Raw genomic sequence first — 23,684 nt, 5'->3', positions numbered from 1 at the left:
TGTTTCAATAAATGAAGCTAAGATTAGAACCTTAATCTGTATTTTTTATCTTATTTTAAGCAACATTAAATACTTGAAAATATGCTATTGAATATAGCAATCTTATTCCTCTAGGGGTCTATAAGAAAAAGTGAGAGGAAAGAATGGGAAATGGAGTAAATAGCTTCAAGCTTCTCATGAGTCAGCAAATAAAACAACTTCATGTCTGTTGTGTTGCTGTTAGTATTATTTAACGACATCTATCTCAATGTTCTCTTAGAACTTCTATTGGGCTAGTTGTACATTTATTGAGTATATTAAAATATTTCAAATTTAAATACTGTTGTCTATATGCTGGCTACTTGTAACATTTTAATGGAAAACGTATAAGGTTTGGCTTTTGGAGAATAAATAAGGCATATGTATGGTGTCCTATGTATGGTGTCTTATAGTTCACAAAGTTCTACAATTAAATCATCTAGCAGAACCTCTGTAAAACAAGGCAATGTCCTATGAGCTTCCAATTTTATTGAGACTCAGGAATTGAGGCTCAGGGTAGCGATTTGTCCAACACCGCATGGCTCTTAGGTGGTAAAGTCAACATAGATCTGGATCTTTTCTAACTTGAATCGCTCCACATATCTTTTAGGTAATCTTAGGTGACTGGTAACTTGAAAACCGATGTTCAATTAAAAGGTCTGTATCATCATTGTATACTTCAAATTGACACAGGGTCTGGCACAGGGGAAGCATTACATTTTTTCAATATTCTTTACGTTTGGGTTGTCACCTGCTATAACTTTTACCAAGTTATTTTACTCTCTGAGAGTTTATTCATCTTAAAATGGAAAAATGCCACTTTGTCTGCTAATTAGCATAATTAAAAGATAAAATGATAATGCCTATGAAAATGATGTCACAAGTTATAAATAGGCAGATTCACTTATTTTCTCTTCTTTAAGCTGATAAATATAAGTACATGTTTGTAAATTATGATCTACACTTAATCCTTTAGTATTAGTATGAAAAGCAACCATACAGACAAGTATAATGAGAACTAAGAATGAAACTTATTTAGATTTGACCATTAAAATAAATATAAAAATAAAATAAATTTAAAAATAAAATAGTTTAATATCTTAAACACATTTCTGTTGTATAAATAATGTAATGACAATATTAAAGGGATAGCCTGTCACCTTGGCACTATTTACATGTCTGTGTATTCCTTCCCATTTTTTGGTCATAAGTCTATTATTTCCATAGCTATAATAAATGTACATACCATTCCTAAATTTTATAAAGTTATCAAATGTTTTCATATTTAGTCTCTAAAATTAGGAAAACCTGCACTGATTATAGACTAAGCCCTAAATAAATTTTAGTTGAATGCTTTCCTACATTTAATGAGATGAAAATGTTGAGGTATTTTTCCACCTTTATTATGTTAACTTTTCTAATGATAATTTGTCATTGCATTTCTGGGATACTCAACTTGGTCAAATGTATAAACTTTTTAATATTCTGTTCAATTTCATGTATATTTTGCTTAGATTTTTGATTCTCAATTCTTGAGTGAAATTAGCCTATAATTTTTTATTCTTATTTTTGTATGAAATTAAGATTATATTGTCCATACAGTTTGAATTACGGACTATTTCTGTTTTTCTTACCATATGGAAGAATTTTATAAAATTGGAATGATCGATTCCTTGATAGCTCAGAGAATTATTCTCTAATACAATATGAGCTTGATGGTTTTTAATTGAATTGCTTAACTAAAATTCAAATTTTGTTAGTGGTTACAAGAGCTATTCACACTTTCTATTTCTTCTTAAGTCAGTTTTGGTAAGTTACACTTATCTAAAAATTTATTTCATCTAACTTTTCAAATTTATTGGAACAAAGTAGTTTCTTAACTTTTTTAATCAGTAGTATCTTCTCAGCTTTTTCATCATTAGTTATCTGTAGTTCTGTCTCTTTTTTTTTCTTACATAGCCTGTCTTTTCTTTCTTTTCAGTTAGTCTCTTCAGATGTTAAATATTACATAATTTTTACCAGCAAACTAACACTTTATCATACATTTTTTTTCCTTTTCAAAAGTTCATTTTTTTTTGCTTTATTCTGTTCTTTCCTTCTTGAACAAAGACATTTAGCTTATTTGTAACTCTTCTTTTTATGTTTATTTTTTTTTAATGTTTGTTTATTTTTGAGAGTCAGAGACAGTTCCAGCAGGGGAGGAACAGAGAGAGGGGGAGACACAGAATCTAAAGCAGGTTCCAGGCTCTGAGCTGTCGTCACAAAGCCTGATGTGGGCTTGAACTCACTAACTGGGAGATCATGACCGGAGTCTAAGTTGAAGGCTTAACTGAGTAAGCCACCCAGGTACCCTCTTTTTGTATTATTATATAACATTTAAAGTGACTTCTGAATTCTTCTTTCACTGAAAGTCTTGTGTTTTGATGTACTACATATCTTTTTTGATATATAAAACTATCTCACCCCCACATTTCAGCTAGAAATGGCCACCCAGTTAGTAAATATCCAATTTTCTTTTGCAGTTGGGTATGGTCCTCACACTAGGTTTTGACCAGTTACATATAAGCAGAATTGATAGGAACAGCTTAGGACTCACACTCTAGGATCATGAAATTATTTTTCCTTATGCCCTTTCTCCCTTCAAATGTATTGGAATGTTAGTATGGTGCTAGTGAGCTACTTTGAATCATATCGCTGAAGTCAGCTGGAACTCCTGTAGCCCCAAACATGAAGCCACACGTTTGCATGCTACTCACATCTCCCTGCCTTTGGACATATATGTTTGGCAGGGGGTGGAGGGGTAGGGTGGTGAAGTGTGAGAGGGGCGGCTAGGAAATTTCCTTTATTTCCTAAAATTCCAATGAAGCATTAAAAGTATGTTTTGTTGAGAATTGAAATGTTTGTAGCAGTTGAGCCCTATGGGACATACAGTTATAGCTTCGCCAGAGTGGAAGTCCTCATTTTCCCTTTAACCCACACCAATTTAACTTCTGCCCTCAATACCTGATGCCAAATTCAAAAGATAGCTTTCTGATGTCAAGTTATTTGTCCTCTCCATAGCATTAGACATACTGGCATGATAAGTAGTTGATAACTATTTATGAGTGTGTGGGAATGGACTCAAGAAAAAATAGGAGTGTCACCTATTCATTAGAGTGTCACCTTTTGGGTCATATCTTTAAGAAACACAAGTCATTTTCCTAGTAGGTCCAAGGAATACAAATCCAAACAAAGAGAGTGGAGCCCTCAATATGTGGTAGCTATTTCAAACTGTAAGCCAACAATCTGAAAAACCTTCTAAAGCTTATTTGTTGTGTTTGATATGGATCCACCTTCATCAATGTCAAGATTTAGTTGCTGTCATTAAATTGCTTAATTTCATTTGGTTTTATAGCTCTTTTACACATTTTTGGAGCTCTGAAACAATGCTCTAAAGTTATAAATTCCTGGGCCAGTTATAAATAGAATGGCCCATCTTCCCTAGATAATTGTGAATATAGAAATTTATATTAACATAAATTAGTTAACATAAATGCTCTAGGAAGGAAGCATTGATTTCTCTCAGGAATTAATTGGAAATGATCAATCACTATCTTAGAAGTGTGGCAGTAGCATCATTTATCAGGTACTAATTGTCCTGGTGGGCTAAGAATGCCCTTTCAGCTTAGAAATCTGGTGGCCCTAAGGGAAAGCAGCTTGAATAATTACAATAATTAATGTGTATACAACTGTCTTTTGAAGCTTCATTACTCTTAATATTGGGGTAAAGGTTTGGGTTCAAAAGAGCTTACAGTGTTTTAAAGTCTCATTGTGGTTTTATCTTTTTATCTCATGAATGATCAGGACTTAAATCTTAGAAAATTTGTTATGCAGTAATTCAGAAGTATAAGCATAGGGTTATAAAATGTGAATAATCAGTGTACATTTCACATTTATGCATATATTACAGGTAGCATTATCAAGTTCTGAATAAGGTCTATTATAATCTTAATGTTAGGGACATATTTGAAATTTGTACTGAAATATTTAAAATAAATATTTAAAATATATATCGCATAAATATTTAAAATAAATTTATTCTAAAGACAAATTTATTTGTTTCTCACCACGAGTAAAGCCTCCTCACTATAACCTTTCAGTTTCATATTTGTGTTGCAAATGTTTACTCATTTATTCAAATAGCACTTGATCACCTACTTATACACCAGTCTGTGATTTAATACACTAAAACTTATTACAAACCAATTTATTTAGTGTATATATTTTTATGTTATGAACCAATTTTTTTATTTCTTAAAAGTACATCTGGAAAGCAATATATAAAATATAGATATGTGTGTAAATCAGTATTGGATATTTTACCTTCTATAATTGTTCAAAACTCTATGGGATAGCTGTTGAAATATTCATTATTATACCAACCATCTGACATATTATCAATACTTATTTTGTAAGATATTCTGTTTGAGGCTATGCATACATTTATGAGCATTGACAATATGCCAGAATGGAACAAGAAAATAGCACACTGTTAGCTTCCACTGAATATAGATGCAGCCATGGACAAGAATGGGTAAAAGGTTTTTGCTAACCTTAGACACATTAGGTACCTTAAAAATATTCCCTGAATTTGAATCCACAGTGGATGTTAAGATAAAATTTCAAAAAATCTATTACTGATAAAGACTATCAGAATGCAGAATGGGGAAAACAATGCAGACTAAGTTATTTTACAGTCTCTTTTAGAGATTCTCATATGCTATGCAATCTCATAGTTTTGCAATATTCTGTCCAAAAGGAAGTATGTTTTCTGTCTTGTATTAAAAAAAATATGTTCACGATGATTTGATTATCTTCAAAAATATTCGGTAGTTTGCATGAATATTGATAGCCAATAGTGGGGATGAGGTTGAGGGTGCACATTCTCTGGTCTGTTTTTTCCAATAATTGCAAAAACATGTGTTCCTGACAATGCTGGTTTAAAATTGTTGTTGGAAACATAAAATAAATTGCAAGTGACTAACAAGAGCAATTTACAAAAGATACACGATCTAGTTCACTAGTCAGCAGGCATAGGTTGCATATGGAATTACTATAGTAACCGAAACTAATCGAGAGCAGGCGCCATTTTCTAATTATAGCTGGAAGCACTGGACCTTGTGCGCTGCACCAGTAAATTGGCCCCAGTAGATTCAAAATAATTTCACTGTTTGTCATTATAGACGTTAGCTAAGGCAGGATATTTGAAGAACATAGTTTCTGTAATTTGTTAAAGGTATTATACCCATTTTTATAGTCTAGTTATATGAATGGAATATTACACCTTATATTACAATTAAAAGGCATTTATAATTCCATTAAAGAGTTTTAAAAGATTAAAGAAAACAATCACTTTTTATGGTGGAGGAAGTAAAGTGTAACTAAGGACCCAAAAAGGAGGAAATAAAACATGTTAAATAGCTTTTTCTTTATGACTGATTTTTATCATAAAACACTATCTCTGGACAACTTTGAATAATGTTTTTCATAGCTTTAAGCTTCCAACTTTTCCTTTATATAATTTGGATAAGAATACTAACTACACCTTTCTTCAGTGAAACAATCAAGTGCATGAATATTCAGGAACTTCTTTTAGGCATTCTTTTAGGGTAGGTGTATTGGCCATACATTCTCTTCATTTTCCTTTATCTGAGAATGTCTTGATTTCCCCCTTAACTTCTGAAGGATAATTGAAGCCAGATATAGAATTTGGGGCTGACATGTCTTTTCTTTCAGCATTTGAAAACGTGCCATTTCCTTCTGGTATCTGGTTTATGATGACAAATCTGTCATTTGAAGTTTTACCTCTAGTGGGAAAATGTCATTTCTCTGTTTCTGCTTTAAGATTTTTTTCTTTGTCTATAGTTTATGGAAGTTTGATTATGGTATATCTTTGTGGATTTCTTTGGCTTTACCCCATTTGGAATTTACTCAGCTTCTTTTAAAAAAAAATATTGGAGTATAGTTGACACACAATATTACATCAGTTCTAGGTGTAGAATATAATGATTCTACTTTCTATACATTATGCTATGCTCACACAAGTATAGCTACCATCTGTCACCATACAACACTATTACAATATCATTAACTATACTCCTTATGCTGTGCATTTTATTTTCAACACTTGCTCATTCCATAACTGGAAGCCTATATCTCCTACCCACTTTCACCCATTTCATCCATCCCCCAAACCCTTCCCTCTGGCAACTATCAGTTCTCTGTATTTATAGATCTGATTCTGCTTGTTGTTTATTCATTCATTTGTTTTGTTTTTTAGATTCCACATGTGAGTGAAATCATGATGTTTGCTTTTCTCAGTCTGATTTATTTCACTTGGCATAATTCCCTCAAGGCCCATCCACGTTTGAATCTATAGGCTTATGTCTTTTGCCAAATATGGAAACACTTCAGCCATTAGGTCTTAGAATATTTTTCAGTCCCACTCTTTTTCTCCTCTCTTTCCTTGAGTCCAATGACATGATGTTAACTATTTTGTTTTACTTAAATAAGTCACTGAGCTCTGCTCATAATTTCCCCCCCTGCAATTTATTTTTTCTTTTGTTCATGTTGGATAATACCTAGAATTCTATATTTGAGTTCACTAATTCTTTTTCTGCCCTCCTCCACCCCCTGCATTCTGTTGTTGAGCTCTTCCTTTGAATTTCTATTTCTATTGAATTTTGTAGTTCTAAGATATTCACATGGTTCTTCTTTATATTTTTTTATTTCTTTATTGGGGCCTTTCCTTTGTTTTTATTTTTTCCTATTTATTTCAAGTGCTTGTAATTGTTTATTGAATCATTTGTATGATTGTTGTTTTAAAACCCTTGTCAGACAATTCCAACATTCATGTCATTTTAGTGTTACTATCTACTGATGGTTTTTCTCATTCTTCAATAATATGTTTTGATGAAACAGATTTATTTTTTCTATCTAAGAGAAAGAAAAATCTAGCTTGAAAATTAAGTGCCTCAGCAGAAGATATTATTTGCAATGTTAACATCAGGGACTGTTAGCATAGGGTCCATCAATTTTTAGTGTTAAATCCAATTTTTGTAATGTTATTTTCTGTAATGTTATATTGTATGTCAGTTAAAATTCAATAAAAGTCACTTAATAAACATATTTACTTTCTTATACCTACATACTTCTCTACTACATAGTAGATACTATCTATTTATCTGCTTGTGTATTTACTATCTACTTACCTGAATCCCTAGACAGATGTGGATATGGATCCAGCTATCAACATGGATATAGACATAGATCTATGCATAGAAAAGTATCTGGCAGTTCAGCTGAATTTGATGATTGTTATTGCTAAATAGAATAAAGAAAGATTTTCCTACATTTTTATTGGTACTTTTGTTGAATTATTGTAGTAAGCATATAGAATTTTTATAGACAATAAAAGTGCCAAATATTTTTCTTAAAATGATCTTTATGAAGGCTATTAAGGAAGTATGTCAACATAGCCACCATCTAATTGATTTGGTAACCACTGCCAAGCTGACCAGACATGTAAACTTTATACTCATCAGTGGGCCATGGATTTGATAAATTTTAAATGTGTATCTGTAGACCCTGTGGAACTGATTTATATCTTTTTTGAGAGCAGTTGCGCAGCAATCAGATACATTTTCTCCCTGAACTACTAATATATGTGATAACAACAGAAGGCACAAAGATGAAAGAAGCCAGAGAAAAGAGGCAATTGTCTAACTGATAAAACAAAATGTGTGTGTGTTACTATAAACAATTATACATACTTCACAACCAAATGTATTTATTTATTTATTTATTTATTTATTTATTTATTATTTTACTTATTTTGCTAGAAGTTGTTTTTCTTTTTATAAAGGAAGAATAACATACTTTGTTTATAACTAGATCTGTTCATTGAAAATGATTTGTCTGGGGGCACCTGGGTGGCTCAGTCGGTTGAGCATCCGACTTTGACTCAGGTCATGATTTCACAGTTCGTGGGTTCGAGCCCCACATCGGGCTGTGTGCTGACAGCTCAGAGCCTGGAACCTGCTTTGGATTCTGTGTCTCCCTGTCTCCCTGCCCCTCCCTCACTTGCCCTCTGTCTCTCAAAAATGAATAAACATTAAAAACAATAAAAAAACAAAAAACACAAAAGAAAGTGATTTGTTTGTAACTTTGAGATGGAAGTATGAAATCAGTGCTTTTCAGAATTTCTTTTGAGTCAGAAAAGATTGGTAGAAAGGTAGAAATGATTATGACCCTTCTGTTGCAGACTATTGGCATGTCTTAAAAGATAACATATTGGTTAACAATGTTTATTAGTTATCAAGCAAATCTCTACCTTTTTTGATATCCTAATTATGAAAAAATACATAAAGATACACAGTGTTAAGATTAGAAGAAGGGGGGTGGGGTGCCTGTGTGGCTCAGTCAGTTGAGCATCCAGCTCTTGATTTCAGCTCAGGTCATGATCTCAAGGTCATGATCTCACAGTTGTGAGATTGAGTCCTGTTCCGTGACCAGCGAGGAGACTGCTTAAGTTTCTCTCTCTTTCCCTCTGCCCCCCTCCTCTGCTTGCACAGTCTCTCTCTCTCAAATTAAAAAAAGATGTTTAAATTTTTTTAAAAAAAATTAGAAGAAAGAAAAGAGAGAGTACAATAATTATGCGAGTGCCTTATTTTATATTAATTGAATTAATAGAAATTCGTTTATCATGCTTCAAATATTCTATTCTGAAATTCTGCTGTCAGTAAAAATATTTGCTTTACAATGGCGCCTTGGAGATATAATTATGCATGGTGAATAATTTAAATGATAACTCAGTTTAGAATAACTTTCAAGAAAATGGGCTCATATAACTGTTTGAAGACAGGATATTATTTGAGTGTTTGTCACCATAATGGTTTCTTCATTTTATTCCAAAGGACAGATGTTGCTAAGCTTTAATAGAGGTCAGAAATTGCTAAGAAGGGATTTTTTTTTAAATCACTGACAATCGTGTCATTTATTCAGTTCATAGCCAGCCATCACTCATTTAGATTCTTTTTGTTTTTAATTTGCAACCCATGTTATGTCATAGAGAAATTAATAACTAAAATGGGTGACTTCAAATTGACAAACACTCTCTCTTCAGCTAACTTTAGTTAGGCTCTCCTGAAACTTCTTTTCAACCAACCGTCAAATTTGGCCCCTATCCAGTTCTGTCTTTGGCCTGCTCAGTCCAGTTTTAGCAAATAATCCTAAGTAGTCCCACCCTTGATATTTGATCACCCTTGATATCTGATAAAGTTCTTCAACTCCTACTTTAAATGTTAGGTCCTTGGTCTCTCTTTAGCAAGAATCCTGTAAGGCCAGTTTAGCAAGAATCCCCCTGTGTTTGATGTCTCTTCTTAGTAATTTTCCACCCACTACCCCCTCAACCTGCTGGTTGTCTACAGATCCTTGTTTGTCTTTGTCTTTTCTTTCTCTAACAGAGTCACAATATTGAGATAAATCAAATTTAAAGATATAGCTTTCTAGGGTTTTCTATATAATCTGCTCACTGGTGAAAAAACAAACAAACATAGAAACAAGCATTATGCTGTTTACTTTAAAATTCATAACCAATTACTGAACAGATGATTTGGTGAGCACCGACAAAAGCAGAAAGTAACTGGAGGCAGCCAGCAAGGAATTCACTAAGAACAAGTCATGAAAGCAAAAATTATTGAATTTATGTGAAATTTACTAGGCTGCTATTCTTGGAAATGCCATAGACAAAACTTATCACAATTTGAGCAAGATATTTGACAAAATATTTCATGATATCTGTGTGTGCCAGATGGAAGAATAGGAGCTGGGTAGTTTATTTTTTTTTTAATTTTTTTTTAATGTTTATGTATTTTTGACAGGGAGAGACAGAGAATGAGCGGCGGAGAGGCAGACAGAGAGGGAGACACAGAATCCGAAGCAGGCTCCAGGCTCTGAGCTGTCAACACAGAGGCCGATGCGGGGCTCAAACTCACAGACCACAAGATCATGACCTGAGCCTAAGTCAGATGTTCAAGCGACTGAACCACCCAGGCGCCCCTAAGTTGGGTAGTTGTTAGTTGGATACATTGATTGTATGAAGTAACCCTCCCTCCCCCACCACCCTTTACGTGCTTGATTTACTCTATTACATAAGTCTGTTTTATTTTTATCATAGCACTTACTCTGCTTGGGATTACTTGTTCATTTATTTGATTAGTCATTTATTTCTTTACAGCACCATGTAAAGTAAGTGACCTTATCCTCTTCATTTTACAGTTAAGGAAACTGAAGAATAGAAAGTTAAACAACTCAGTCAAAGGTATGTATCTATGACTGCTGCAAGATACCATCTTCCTTAGCAGGGTTTGAAGATACTAAGTTTTTATGGGCATATGGGTGGATGTTCATGACTCAAAAAGGTATAGCAGATACTACTGGGTTTATGACCGCGAAAATCTCTTCTAAGCTCTGCCCCATGGTGAGGATTGGCTGGGGAAGTGAGCAAAGTGGAGTATGCTATTTAGATGTATTCAGTTCTGGAGATCAGAGTGACTGGGGGAAATCTAAGGCTAATATATTTTTTTTAATTTTTAAATGTTTTTACTTATTTTTGAGAGAAAGGGAGAGATAGTGCGTGTGCAAGCAGGGGAGGGGCAGAGAGAGAACACAGAATCTGAAGCAGGCTCCAGGCTCCAAGCTATCAGCACAGAGCCTGATGCGGGTCTCGAACCTACAAACCATGAGATCATGACCTGAGCAGAAGTTGGATGCTTAACCGACTGAGCCACCCAGGCACCTCCTAAGACTAATATCAATTAAGCAATCATCATTCCATTATATTTAAGGGGCAATTTCAGTGATCCAGGCAAAAATCCTAAAATAATTTAAATAGTTGGCAGGATTTAGTGGCCTAATTGTTCTAATACAGAAATAGAGATGTTCCAAAGGATGGCCAATTAAGATACATTTTATAAATAAGCTGGAAAGGCTAGTGGCCTGCAGATAGCTGCAAATATGAAATTAGAATTTAAAGAGTTAGAAATTGGTATGCATCATTTGACATAAATAGCACTGAGTAATTATGGCCACAAGACTTGATTAGCTCTCTAAGAAAGTTGGCATAAATGTTCTGTCCTTGGCCTTGTTTTTTTTTTTTTTTTTTTTTTTGTCTTTGGCATTTATGGCTTATACGCTAAGGAAGTCATCCAGGGTTCTGACACAAAAGGAGAAAGAACAATCTTTGGAGCTGACATACAGGAAGAAGAGAGGAGAGCAAGAGGAACATGGTGTCACAAAAACTGAAGAACATTTTTTGTTTGCTTTATTTTGAGAAAGAGAGAGCTGGAGCAAGGGAGGGGCAAAGAGAGAAGGAGAGAGAGAATCCCAAGCAGGCTCTGAGCTGTCAGTGCAGAGCCCAACATGGGGCTTGATTCCGTGACCCTGGGATCATGACCTGAGCCAAAATCAAGAGCTGGACGCTCAACCAACTGAACTACCCAGGTGCCTCAAAACTGAAGAACATTTTGATAAAAGGATGGTTCATGGTGTTATCTGGAAACAGAAGTCTGAGAAAGAAATTGCCTTGCATTTGACTAAGAGAAAATTTTTGATAAACTGAGATTTAGTAGTGTCTCAGGGCTTGAAAGAAACAGAAGACCATTTTTAGAAGACTAAAGAAAATTATGAATGTAATAAAAACATACAAAACAGACCACAGACTCCTTACTTGAAAAACTCATTGCAAATAGAAATATTCCAGCATATTTGCTTAGAATCCAGTATTTGGAACCAGGAAGATGCAAGTTGGACCCTATTGAGCAACAGACTTGGTTTCTTCATTTGAAAGAAATGAGGATCATAATAGCACCTACCAACAACGTACTTGTAGAAATAAATAATATAGCGTATGAAAATATTTAGAACAGTGTTTGCATATAACACTCAATGTTCAATGAATGCCCAATGAATAATATATATTATTATGGAGTGATAATTGTAGGAGGCCAATGATATAATATTTTAGGGGGTGCATTTGTGTGTACATGTGAATATAAAGTGGTTTTGTGTATGTTTGAAAGGGAAGTATAATGCAGATTTGCAGTTCATGCATTCTAGCATGCAGTGTCTCTTCAAGTGACAACACCCTGCTCTTGCTTTAGGAAAACTACTCTGTCCCTTTGTATACAGGCAGGTGGCACTCTGGTTAAGGTGCTCTGCTCTCTCCTAGGCCAAAATGTGAGAAAAATGGTTAGAGTTGATCCACCTTAATCGTGGTGTCTTGCCTGACTTGAGCTCATCGTCTGGATCCTTAGAGCTCCTCTGGTTTCTGGCCCTTTCCTGTTTTTTCCAACTCTTCCTGTAAGTCTGTGAGGAATTTATGTGCTTCCAATAAATTTTCTTTTTCATAGTTGGCCAGGGATAATCTCTGTTGTTTGTGACCATATAATCCTATGCAATATAAAGAGGAACCAGGAAGGAGTTAGAGATTTAAGACATTACAGAAAGACAAGAGCGGGTAGAATTTAAAGGCAATGGATGGAAAAGTTTTTTTGGAACAGAAGATAGGCTCTCTTTCCCAGAAGATTACAACATCAGGGAAGGGAGAGAACAGAGATGTAGACAAGAGTGTGGAAGCAAAAAGTATGAGAGAACTTACATGTAAAAGCACAGGTAGGTAGCCTTGATCGCAAGACTACGCTGTATGCTAACTCCAATTTAAATTAAAAAAAAAAAAGAAAATATTACATAGTCACTTGCTCTAAGTGAGGATGAAGGGAAGTAAATGGAACCTTAAGAAGAAAGAAGATATGAAATAGCTATAATGAAGGGTCTTTTGGAAAGAAAGAACTCATAAAACTAGAAGGAATTTTCAGGCCTTGATGAGAAAACTTTATATTAAATTATAGGGGAGACAGCACTGAGTATGCTATCTTTTTTTTTTCTCCTGATAAAGTCATCCAGTATCAGTAAGCCTCAACTAATCCAGGATCTTTGGCAGCAAAATGATGGTGAAGAATAATTACTTTACATCAACTAAACTGAAAAACTAGATTTTTCGGCCACAGTAAAATGTTTGAGTGCAAAAAGGAATGAAATTCTGGGAATTAGTAGCATAGTACCATGGGGAACTCCAAGTGTGACGTGCCCTCAAGAAACAGAAAAATAATCACATCCATGTCACATCTGTGAGAAAGGTGAAGGAAACATTACTTACTGGCTGCCTGTGTCACTGAAATATGGAGGATATTAAAAGGGAAATCTTGAATTATTTATATGCAAGACTATGACTTCAGAAAAAATACCTTCTAGTTTCTTACAGCTGATTTGATCTCACCTCACCAGACCAGAGCTGAACAATAGAACTTTCCTGATAATGAAATGTTATAATGGCAAAAATAACTTTAACCTATAATCTGTGCAGTCCAATATGGCAGCCACAAGTGTCTATTGAGTACTTGAAGTATGCTAATGTAACTGAAGAACTGAATTTTTAATTTTGTTAAAGTTAATTTTAATTAAATTACATTTAAATAGTCATACGTGACCAGTGGCTACTGTATTGGACAGAACACCTCTAGATCATATTTGTTTGTTCATCTAGTGATATTTTAAAATTATATATGCAATCTCCAAGATAATCCAAATAGATGGTGTAGATAATAATCTAAGAACAGGTAAAATAGGATTTGATTAAAATTTCAATTTGTTTGCAAAGGTGCACTTATTTTTGTTACATATACTAATGCTATCATATATTTCCAGTTTAAATTAAAATGATAAATCTCTGAGGGGCGCCTAGGTGGCTCAGTCTGACTTCAGCTCAGGTCACAATCTAGTGGTTCGTGAGTTTGCTCCCCACAACGGGCTCTGTGCTGACAGCTCAAAGCCTGCTTCAGAATCTGTGACTCCCTCTCTCTCTGCCCCTCTCCCACTCACACTATGTTTCTCTCTGTCTCTCAAAAAATACACAAATGTTAAAACATTTTTTTAAATGATAAATCTCTGATTTAAAGTAGACAACTATTTGAAGGAAAAAAAAAAAAGAGGTTAGAGTGGGAGAGAGCCAAAGCATGGGAGACTGTTAAAAACTGAGAACAAACTGAGGGTTGATGGGGGGTGGGAGGGAGAGGAGGGTGGGTGATGGGTATTGAGGAGGGCACCTTTTGGGATGAGCACTGGGTGTTGTATGGAAACCAATTTGACAATAAATTTCATATATTGAAAAAAAAAAGATAAAGTATGACATACTTAAAGATACATTTAAAAAAAATAGACAACTATTATTAAAACCATTACAATCACAAGAGATAACTTAGCACATGTATAATATTTTTTTAATTGTGTGGCGTATATTGATGTTTAAGAAATAGCTTCAGTGTAAGATATGAGAGATTTGGGGAGAGTGAGGGTCAGAGAAAAAATATTCAGATATTTCTATCCTGGTACATATACCTATCAATGCAACTATAATGTTTGAGATTTTCTTGCTTCTAGAAACACCTAATCAAATGAGCAAAATAGTATAAGAAATTTTAAGGAAACATAGTAAAAGGCATATAAGAAAGTAAGGAGGAAGAGAAGATTAATTTGAGACATCCTGATAAAATGTTAGGTGGTGAACAGAAAGATATATTCCTGATCCATGTAGATATTATACAAATTATCATGATCGAATTATAAACATGGAAAGATAAGAATTCATATCTGCTGAGACTCTTATGTAGAAGGAAATATAGTAGTCCATTAACTTCCATTGTCTTCCACTCATGCAAAAAGAATCAAAGATGTAGTTTCTGATATGAAACTTTATAATGGACAAATAAGCCTTAATTTTTATTGAGATACAAAGTATACATTTTCTGCATTTCTATAATATTTTTCATGCAAATAGAAAAGAATATATTACAGAGAATTTTCATATTGAATTTTTCTTAACTTACACTTAATGATTTGGGGGGAAGTGATTCTTATCTTTGGAGGATTTACTGATTTGACTGACATACCCATTGAATAGATTTTGATGAAACATTGAAACTATTCACAATAGCTGTGCATTATCTTTCAGAATTTTACTCCTGGAATTTTACTTTAAACAGTACAAATAAATACATCTTTTACTAATAGTAGTTTTGGCTAGAAAATAGAAAAATGTGTAAAAGACACTGCAGGTTTGAAAAAATTAAAATGCAAAAGATTACATCTATTATGATGTATATATATTTTCATATATAATTGCATGCATAATGTATTTAAAATGGCTTTCTCTCAAAGTCTAGAATATTGAGACTATGGCTGAATCTACATAAAAATAAATTTTTCATTTTTTTTTGCACTGCAGATTAGCTTTATTTATTTATTTCTTAAATATAATTTATTGTCAAGTTAGCTAACATACAGTGTATACAGTGTGCTCGTGGCTTTGGAAGTAGATTCCCATGATTCATCGCTTACATACAACACCCAGTGCTTGTCCAAGCAAGTGTCCTCCTCAATGCCCATCACCCATTTCCCCCTCTCCCCACCCATCCCATCAACCCTCAGTTTGTTCTCTGTATTTAAGAGTTTCTTATAGTTTGTCCCCCTCTCTGACACTATTTTTCCCTTTTTCTTCCCCCATCATCCTCTGTTAAGTTTCTCATATTCCACATATGAACGAAAACATATGGTATCTGTCTTTCTCTGAGTGACTTATTTAACTTAGCATAATACCCCCAGTTCCATCCATGTTGTTGCAAATGGCAAGATTTCATTCTTTCTCATTGCCAAATAGTATTCCATCGTATATATAAATCACATCTTCTTTATCCATTCATCAGTTAATGGACATTTGGGATCTTTCCATAATTTGGCTATTGTTGATAGCACTGCTATAAACATTGGGGTACATGCACCCTTATAAATCAGCACTCCTGTATCCTTTGGATAAATTCCTAGTAGTGCTATTGCTGGGTCGTAGGGTAATTCTATTTTTAATTTTTTGAGGAACTCCACACCATTGAAGAGTGTAACTAACTTTCAGTCAATAATATGGATGTGTTAACTTTTTAAAAAATGTTTCTGTATTTATTTTGAGAGTGAGACAGAGAGAGAAAGAGAGTGAGGGAGGGGCAAAGAGACAGGGAGAGAGACAATCTCAAGCAGGCTCCTCACTGTCAGCACAGAGCCCAATGGGAGGCTCAGTCTCAAACCATGGGATCATGACCTGAGCTGCAATCAAGAGTCAGACGTTCAACCAACTGAGCCATCCAAGCACCCCAATGTATTAATTTTATATAAGAAAGTTATTATCGTATCTACATATCAGTTATCATATTGATGCTACTAATATTATAGGAAAGCGCAACCTAAAGCATTACTTTAGGTTAACATATGCATGGGAAAAATATACAAGTAAAGATAGTATTAAGGCAGTATCTTGCTCATGTTACATAGCATTGTGTATGGGATTCAAATAACTAAAAACCAAGTTCAATCCTTGGAATATAGTAATCATAGGTAGCAAAACTTGCTTAATGTCCAAATAGTTTACAAAATGAGTTCTGCCTTAAACATATGTTTCAACTTGGATACCTATCCTCATAGCCATTTTTTTCTTGTCTTATCTTTATATTTATTTTGACTACATTACATGCCAGAATTGGAAAGCTACAATTAGCCTAGCATTTCAGTTTCCCAAAATGAATTTTTCTGTTGCAAAACAGAAATTTAAAAATTAAATAGTTTCCATTACTGAAGAGTCACTTAAAACTTCTAAAATTTTTTTTATGTTTATTTATTTTTGAGAGAGAAAGAGAGCACAAGCGGGGGAGGAGCAGAGAGAGAGGGAGGCACAGAATCCGAAACAGGCTCCAGGCTCTGAGCTGTCAGCACAGAGCCCAATTCGGGGCTCAAACTCACAAACTGTGAGATCATGACCTGAGCTGAAGCCAGAGGGAAGCTCAACCGACTGAGCCACCCAGGCGCCCCAAAACTTCTAATATTCTAGTACACATCATTAATTTCCAACTGAGAGACATTTTAATGTTATTGTAATTTTAAAAAAAATCTGAGGGCATACTCTTTGTCATGTTAAGGACAAAAATTATTCATGGCACTTGTTAAAGGCAGTAAGGCAGACTTTCATCAGGGCCATCACAGTAGGTGTTAAGAACCACTGCAAAGGACTTTTGTAGTAGGGAAAGAGACTGGAGAGAGCTCCTACTTACAACAAAGAAGAGTGAAGATTTTATTTCAGAGCCAAGGTGCAGGTGCAGATGCGGATGCAGGGAGTGGGGGTGGGGGGGGTGGGGCGCGGTCAGTGGATGGAAAACCACTAAGAGGAAACATCAGGACGGAGGAGGACTCTGGCTTAACCAACCAGTAACCAGGCTTCCTACTGAAGGCAGGCCAGGGCAATCAGACATCTCCTGAGGGGTGGTTGGAAGATGAGCAACCAGATCAGATTTGAGTGTGATCAGATATTGATAGAGAATGGGGGATGCTGGTTAAACTGACTTCGCAGGATTCTTGCTAAAATTGGACTCTGCAGAGTCCAAACAAAGAAGCCTGAGTCAGGGTCTAGTTGAGAAAAAAATTCAGAGGAGTCTGACTAAAACTTGGTCAAGTAGAGAGTCTTTGTCATTTAGGCTGGACATAATAACCGTGAGTCCCACTGTCATGGAATTTGTCGACTAATGGGGAAGACAGATTGAAATAAGCATGCAAACACACACGTACATGTAGGCAAACATTGATAGAAGTAAAAGATTCTCAGAGAAAATGTGGTATTTCTCCCAAGACTACATGACGCTTTTTTGCTCAGAGCATTTCCTGGTAATAGTAGTATTAGGGACATCTTGGGTAGACTTTAATTATGAATTTCTTAATCTGGTCATTTTCCTTTATGTGATTCAGACTATTTGTCTTTTGTAACTGATAAGTAACATCTTCTCAGATGTAACTTTTACTTTTTAGGGCAATGATTTTTGTGTTCCGATTCCTCTGATATTCTTATGGTCCTTTCGTGGGAACAACTGTGGTAAAGAATTGAGAATTTTGAAATATAGGGTTTTTCCCTTTTTGACTTACAAGTCTTATGAAATAGCATTTCACTGAAGTCATTCATTTAAATTCCAGCAATAAAATAATGCAGTATTTTGTGTAATTTTGTTAAAATATACTGACATGTATTATGTATATTTTATTATATGGAATATGTACAATATAATCAACATATTAACTCAATAATAATTGAATCAAATTATGTTTCCATAGGTCATATGCAAAAGAAGTAATGAGTAATACTTCAATGCCCCTTTGAGGATATACATTTAGTAATTAAAACAAGACTGCTGTGTTTTTGTTCATCTTAATATGATAAATATCCTTGATTACATATGAAGTACATTTTTGTAGATTGATGAATTATCTCTTACATTTTACCTTTTATAACATTTTTACTTAAATCAATGGCAGTAAATTTCCACTGCAGTGGTTTCCTTGTGCTCCTAATGTGCCTATCAGTCTGGAAAAGATTACCAAGCCATTTTAACACTGTAAATGATAACATTTAAAATGAAGCTTGAGGGCTTATTAAACTGTATCCAACATAATAGATCATTTGGATATATATCCTTATTTTTAAAGAAATAATTAAGAAAACTTGTTTTTCTATTCCATACATATTTTGGTTTCGAGTTGGTTTTCTGGTTAATCTGTTTTTATAGGAAAGAACAATGATTACATGAGAGATGATATGTTTCTACTGAGCATATATGACTAATACACAATGTAGAATATGAAAAAACTTTTTGGACCCAAATTTCTAGTGATATATGCCACTCGTCAAATTTCTTCATGTTTTAACTGCTGGAACAGCTCTTTGGTACAGCCATGCAGACCATTCATCACTATAATTCAATGTTGAGTGTGAGTGTTGTTTACACATAATTCTGGCCACATCTTTATGTTTCTAAGATAAAGAGGTGGCTAAAGAGGAGTATGTTGAAGTATTATAAGTTAGAGACAGGTTGTATAGCTCATCTATTTCCTGACCTACATAAGCCATTAATTGAAAGGTTCACCATCACATTACACATGGGAAACATGTACTTTAAATCAAGGAAGTACAGTTAGCACTTCCCAGAATTTATTTATAATTAACTGTATTTATAGTATTTATTTCACTAATAAGATGGTTAAGTTTCTCTAAACTGCTGAGTGTCTGTCTTGGCAACAAAGGAGAGGTACAACTCCATCAATGCACACTGAGTACACACAATACATTTTATATTATATGCATGATATGCGTAATCTTCCTTTAAGTTAAGTGACTATCAATGTTTACCTCAATACATAGCATCTGTTTATCAAAAGAACCAGATCTTCTTTATTTATTTTCTAATTCACGCATTTAGTTCTTCATTCAGTCGGTTAACACCTTACCATAACTCCCATAAAGTAAGGCTCTGATCATGGTAAGAAATGTGCAAACACATAAGATAAACACTTCCGTTGTATAGTTTGAGACTGGTTCACTTACAAAAGCTATGTTAACACTTAAATCACCCTAAATTGCAACATGGATACAAAATTATGAAAGTTAGAGTTGCTTGTGACAACAAGTGATAAAAAGCCATTTCATCCACTTCTGACCTTCTTAAAACTAACCCTTTGTTGGCTTGCACCGTGCAAACACCCAATGCTGTGCTTCTGCGGATCCATCCCTCCGTCGGGTCTGACTCCCTCCCAGTGCCGCAGGATCCCTCTGGAAGCGGATCTCCGAAGGAAAAGCGAGCTGAGACTGCCCCTCCCGCCCCTATGCACCTTGCCGATCCACCCCAGCTAATACGCCAGATCCCCAGCACCACAAGTCTGGCAGTGTGCAAGTAGCCCAGATGGGCCACGCCACCCCACAGTAAATCCCGTCCCTAGGAGAGGGGAAGAGAAGGCACACACCAGTCTGACTGTGGCCCCAGCGGTGGGCTGGGGGCAGACATCAGGTCTGACTGTGGCCCTGCCCACCAACGCAAGTTATTCAAGACAGCACAGGGGAAGTGCCTGGCAGTTCCTCACCACTCCAGGGACTATCCAAAATGACTGAACGGAAGAATTCCCCTCAAAAAAACCTCCAGGAAATAATGACAGCTAACGAACTGATCAAAAATGATTTAAACAATATAACAGAAAGTGAATTTAGAGTAATAGTCATAAAATTAATTGCTGGGCTTGAAAACAGTGTAAAGGACAGCAGAGAATCTATTGCTACAGAGATCAAGGGACTAAGGAACACCCAGGAGGAGCTAAAAAAAAATGCTATTAATGAGCTGCAAAATAAAATGGAGACGACCATGTCTCGGATGGAAGAGGCAGAGGAGAGAATAGGTGAACTAGAAGATAAAATTATGGAAAAAGAAGAAGCTGAGAAAAAGAGAGAGAAAAAAATCCAGGAGTATGAGGGGAAAATTAGAGAACTAAGTGATGCACTAAAGAGAAATAATCTACGCATAATTGGTATTCCAGAGAAGGAAGAGAGAGGGAAAGGTGCTGAAGGTGTATTTGAAGAAATAATAGCTGAGAACTTCCCTGATCTAGGGAAGGAAAAAGGCATTGAAATCCAAGAGGCACAGAGAACTCCCTTCAGATGTAACTTGAATCAATCTTCTGCAGGACATATCATAGTGAAACTGGCAAAATACAAGGATAAAAAAAAACCTAACCCTTTGTTAACTAAGCTTAACAGAATTTAATAAATAATTAGTTTTTACAATGGAAATGTAACTAGGACTCTAAGTTTTAAATTAGCTAAGCTTAAGTGTTACATAAATAAGGTCTTACTTATTTGATCTATTCCTTTTCTTAAAATTTGACTTAACATATTTATTATTGCATAAGTAATAAATAGAATGCACTGAAACCTTTATCATTATTTTTTCTATTCAGAAATACTGAGAATGAAGGAACCATAAGCATACATACTACTATAAGAGCAAAGAAAAAAGAATGAAAGAATGGGGGCACCTAAGGGCCGGCTCTGAAATGATAAAATCTAGAAGTTGAAGCTGCATATTAAACTTTGCCTTTTGTACTGAGGTATTCACAAATAATGTTTCCCTGTCAAGAGCCTTGGAAAGCAGATGATATTCCATGCTAAATATTTACTAATGATCCATTTCAGTATAGTGAGGGAGAGACTGATCTTTCCGGCTTTGTAAGTATAAATAAAAAAATTTTTTTTAAAGAAATTAACTTAAAAGAAATTTCTTGAAAGAAATTAGTGGGTTTTTTTTCTTTTCCAATGTAGAGTACTAAAAAATATGGGGTAAATCATTAAATTCTTAACATTCTACTTGATAGAGTAGGTGTAAGGACAAAATCCTATGAGAATTATGATGAACATATTTCCTTATTGAATCAGATCTTTTTTTTTTTACATTTATTTATTTTTGAGCAACAGAGAGAGACAGATAGCGAGCAGGGTAGGGGTGGAGAAAGAAGGAGACACAGAAGCCAAAGCAGACTCCAGGCTCTGAGCTGTGAGCACAGATCCTGATGAGGGGCTTGAACCCACGAACTGTGTGGGATCATGACCTGAACCGAAGTTGGAGGCTTAACTGACTGAGCCACCCATGTGCCCCCAATCAGATACTCTTATTACCCGCATAAACTATCACAATTATCACAAGTATTAAACTATCAAAATCAACAGCAGAACCAAATATCTTAACCAACAAGAGAGAAAGATTCAAATGGAAAACTGAAAATTTTCAACTTTCACCTGGATTGGTGATAATTCTGGTTGATTGATGATGACAGCATTTGCTGATTACCTTCTCCTCACCCCACTGGGATGGGGAATAGGGACTTTTACACCAGGTCTTTATCATGGGCTGTATCCGACTTTTCAGTAAGAATATTTCTGTGTGTGGCTTCTCAGGTGATGGAATCAGGAACAGAAAGTCCCTCCACTTAGCTGTTCCCCTGATTCACATCCTAAGTAAAGATTACTGTATGTCATTATGTAAAATGGATGGTTGGGTTCAGCTGTTTACTGTGACTGAGCAAGGACAGAGGTTCAGACACAGCATTGGTGGATTTGATCATTTTCCTTTCTACGTGGCATATGGTTCTTTTATTGAGGGAAAGAAGTCCCTCCTGCTGATTTAGTTATTTTTTTTTCATGTTTATAAGGTGTAGTATAGGCTCATATGGTAGATTCATATAAAGCAGTCAGTTGCAAATAACTTGTAAAACATGATTTATTTATATTAGTTCCACATTTTCCTTTTTACACAAAATGTATTATATATATATATATATATATATATATATATATAGCCAAGGTTACCACATTTCATCATTTAAAGATTGCAAAGATTGTGGCTATGTTTTCTTTGTTTTTTAGTTTAACATGAGATTTATGACTTCGAGCTGAAAATGTACTTTTAAAATGGGAATACCACATGTACCGGCAAAGGTAGTCAGCCTTCCTGCCTGTGCTGGTGTTGGCTAGCTGTCATCCTTGTGGATTTACCTTTTTATCTGTTGCAGTCTGTAACCTCCACCTTAGGATCTCGGAGTCTGCCACGCAAAGGACTTTAGAGCTGACTTTTCCTAGAGAGTTCACCCATGCCCCTGCCTCTCACAACTCAGGTAGCGCTCTTAACATTTTCATTTTGTAATTTAAAAACTGATTCAATTCCAGACATACAGCAAAAATAATGAAATTCCTCTTCACATTGTCCCATCCCCTCTATTCTGTGTCTCTTCATTTTTTTCAGAGACCATCACTTTTAACAACTTGGTGTGTATCCTTTCAGACACAAGAGATATTAAAACAACAACAACAACAAATCATATGATACATATTGTTCAGTCACTTGCTTTTTCACTTAATTAAATACCTCTTGGAGATATTTTCATCTTTGTTCATATGGACCTAACTCATTTTTTCTAATAGCTGCATGTTATTTTGGGAGGTGAAGACATCATTATATGTTTTATAAATATACAAAACCATTCCCATAGTAGGGACATTTAGATTTCCAGTTTATTGCGATCCTTGCAGAGAACGTTTTTTTAACGTGAAAAGTGCTTTTACTCAGGATAGGCTCCAAATTTCCTCCTCAAAAGGCTGCACTTATTTACAGATGCACAGATATTATTTGACCCACAATTATACTCCTAGGAATTTATCCTGCATGTATATTCACATCTATGTGATACAATTTATGTGTAGTGTTTTTTTATTGTAGCACTGTAATCAACCTATCTATCCATTAATTATGTCATATCTGTACAATGGAATACTATAAAGCCATAAAAAAGAATGAGAAAGCTCTTTGTATGCTTATGTGAAAATTAAAGTGCAAGTATTGTGTATTGGCTTATATGCATACAATATTTTTGTAAAAATACATAGAAAATTAATTAAATTAATTGCCTGTAAGAGATAAACTGCTGGCAGGGAACTGGGTAGGAAGGAGATTTTTATTATATAGTATTTGTACTTGTGCATTTGGGCCCACAGGAAATATTACCTATTCAAATATTAATTAAAAATATACAATATGCCCTACCAAGTTTTGTATGAATGTATTCTTATCTTACATGCTAGCTTCCCATTTTATAATGTATTTGCCTGATTA

At 34.8% G+C, this 23,684-nt stretch overlaps 1 long non-coding RNA gene across 4 annotated transcripts in view; it reads left to right on the top strand.

Annotated features, from left to right (window-relative positions):
- Positions 1–2,316: 2,316 nt before the first annotated feature.
- Positions 2,317–23,684, top strand: part of LOC123380544 — a 43,834-nt gene continuing 22,466 nt past the window's right edge. For all 4 annotated transcript variants that reach the window (XR_006586453.1, XR_006586451.1, XR_006586452.1 and 1 more), the window contains exons 1-2: positions 2,317–2,364; positions 10,336–10,378. This is a non-coding gene — a long non-coding RNA (uncharacterized LOC123380544). The remainder of the gene's footprint in view (positions 2,365–10,335; positions 10,379–23,684) is intronic.

This window comes from Felis catus, chromosome D1, assembly GCF_018350175.1.
Source record: "Felis catus isolate Fca126 chromosome D1, F.catus_Fca126_mat1.0, whole genome shotgun sequence".
NCBI lineage: Eukaryota > Metazoa > Chordata > Mammalia > Carnivora > Felidae > Felis > Felis catus.
Note: the sequence above shows the minus strand (reverse complement) of the source record. Positions and strands in the feature narration are given on the sequence as shown.